The following is a 2,893-nucleotide window of genomic DNA, read 5'->3' as shown; positions in this document are numbered from 1 at the left end:
GCCTGGTGTGCTGTATTTAATAATCTTTTCACAGGGGACTTGTCAAAGCTGTCTGCCTTCAGTCAAGCCACAGTTGTGGTGTCCTCCCATCCATGGTATTGGTTTTGTAATAGCTGGGAAGGTATTAGTCCACTAGAGACTAACACTGTATATAGTGTAAGAAAACAAATTTTTGCCTTGTTAAACTTATGTGCCATTGCACTTCAGGCAAACATATTAGGCTCAAACAAACCACATTTCAGTATGTCTTCAGCTAAAAGCTGAAGCACTCTTCCCCTCCAAGAGAGAAAGTACTTAAACGTCACATTTTCCCTTTATTCTTCAGTTGCGCTGAAGCAACACAAGTGAACAATTCACAGCCTTCCTCCTTCTCCAAGGTAGTGGTTCCTAGACACAGTCTTTGTTTTGGCATAGTCAAGATAATATACCCTCTTTTCTAGAAAAACAAACCTAATGTTATGATAGTTATCTGTACTAGCCAAATAATATCCTAGTTGCTCTCACAGAAACACGTACATGAATTATCTTTCTGTATACCAACAGAAGTATGCAACATTCCTGTTCTTGTTTAAATGCACTGTAGCCTTACCCCCCCAAAAAAAGAATCAACTCCTCTAGAAATTAGCATTACATTCAAACAGTTCCATTTCAAATTATACAGCAAAGCACTATTTTCTTTCAAGCTGTTTTCCATTTCTACTAAGCTCATAATCATAACTGCAAAGCTGAACAGGCAGCCTTTCATTCCCAGTGCCATACCCACTTGTTCTTCTTTGATACAGAGTACCTGGTCATCTAAGAGGGTTTTGGGTTGGCTTTAGCTGCTATGGAAACTATACAAACTTGAAATCAAGCACATCACCTCCAATAAAAAAGCTCAAAAATGAAACCTCATTCTTAGTTAGCTTTTACCACACCTCATTCTAAGGAAAAAGAGCACTAACTCCTTAAGTACACAAGAAAAGTTTTTGCCTGTGGGGGTATTAGGTTCCACAATTCACCCTATTAAAAGTTATCCTTATATTTTATGAGTTTTAATACTTAAGAATTCAAACCTACTTAGCAGCAAGGCCCAGTTGAGCCTGTTATCCCTTCATACTTAAGATGAAATGTATTAAAATTGTTTCAAGTAATGATCAAAGTATCCCCAACAATTACAATTGATAAAAGATTATTTAAGAGTTATACAGTTTATTCATTGCAAATATAAGCATTAGGTGAAAGTTTTTCAGTTGCTCTTGAGAATAGCCTTCATGTTTTTGGATCTCTAATCCCCTCCTTCTCATACTTGGGGTCAGGATTGGGGAAAAGAAAGAGAGAAAGAGAATAGACTCAACATAAGTTTCACACTGAAGAACTTAAAATTGCTACTCAGTCTGATGAACGCCAGCGTGGTCTTTCCTGTGCCCAGAGTGCACCATCGTTCTTCTCTTTCACTATCTAGCCTGAGAAGAAGAAAAGTTTGTGTCTTGTGATGACTGAAAGGAGTTTCCACAGAAGAAATAAAGTTCTGTCTTTCAATCTGCATTGTTAAGTTTATGGTTTCTGGCATGTCTCCTACTAATACACCGGTAACTAGGCTGTCTTTAATGGCAAATGTGGTCACTTGAAACTTAGAAAACAAACAAAACCACAGGAGTTACCACACTGTTTTGTACAACAGCCTATCTAAATTCATATCCTACACTTCTGTTTTCCTCACTACTTTGGAGTCCTGACAGGCCTTAATAAAGCAGAAGATGCTGAGCCAAAGACCAAGCTCCCGGAAGCTACAGGGAACACATCTCCCTGTCGTGTTTGGAATCCAGAAATAGCTTGATTCTGGGGCCAGCCCAGAACAAAACACAAGTGTGCTATGAAAATGCAAGGGCCTTCTGCCTCCTTGTGGTTTCTGGTAGGATCCAGAAGCTCTGCCTGCTTTCTTTGTGCTATTGGGTATTTTTATTAACAAGCCCTCAGATAAAAGCCAAGATGAAGATTAACTCTATCAGTTTTTTAACCTAGCTTTGTTGCTAGCGGGGTTTTTGACCCATCACCTCCATTTGTTTTCAGCTCCCTTATCACAGTTACTAGCTTCCTCAGTTTTACCAATTCAGTTGATACCAGTCACATTTAAGAAGTGATTTTCTTTTAAAATTTGGATCATTTCACAAATCTGATTTACAGCATGACTGCACAATATTTGAAATAATCAACCAGAAAGCCACAACATGAGACACGGAAAGAGGAAAGCTCTTAAATCATGTTTGCAGAAGAAAACAAATGGAAGTGCATCCCGAAATAAAACTAGTTTTCCAACTCCACAGATGGGCTAAAGATACAGAGTCTTATTTGGCCAGAGCACAGTTAAGATGGTTATAAATGGCTCCATGTTACATTTTCTCCAATAGCAAATCTGATTAACTAAATTCCTCCTCATCTTCCCATCTTTGCACATTTCCCATGCCTACCTCAATCCTACTACTGGAAGTTTGTGAGGCTGCGGTGTAAAATGGATCCTACAAATCAGCTATGTCATTCAAGTTACAGTAGAACACGAGCAACAGAAGTTGCAAATTTGTCATCCTTCATCATATATTCCTTTTCTCTTACTCTCTCTCAAGTTGAAAAAAAAAAAATTCCCAATTTCTCTTCATGGGATTTTTATAGACCCTCAGCCATTGCTACTAATTTTCACTGAAGTTTTAAAAATTTGTTAATATTCTGTTTTTAGAGTAATGGAAGCCAAGTTTCCTAGGTATCATTTTCAGTTTCGGTCTTCCAGCAAAAGACAACAAAATCTGATAAAACAGAACCTGGGAGAGAATACAGAAGTGAGGGAATGCACTTAAAGGTGAAAATGAGAAACACAGCTGCCACCGCAGGTCAGGAATAAAGCTCAACTTCTCCATTT

Source organism: Aptenodytes patagonicus, chromosome 8 (assembly GCF_965638725.1).
Source record: "Aptenodytes patagonicus chromosome 8, bAptPat1.pri.cur, whole genome shotgun sequence".
In the NCBI taxonomy this organism is placed as follows: Eukaryota; Metazoa; Chordata; class Aves; order Sphenisciformes; family Spheniscidae; genus Aptenodytes; species Aptenodytes patagonicus.
Note: the sequence above shows the minus strand (reverse complement) of the source record.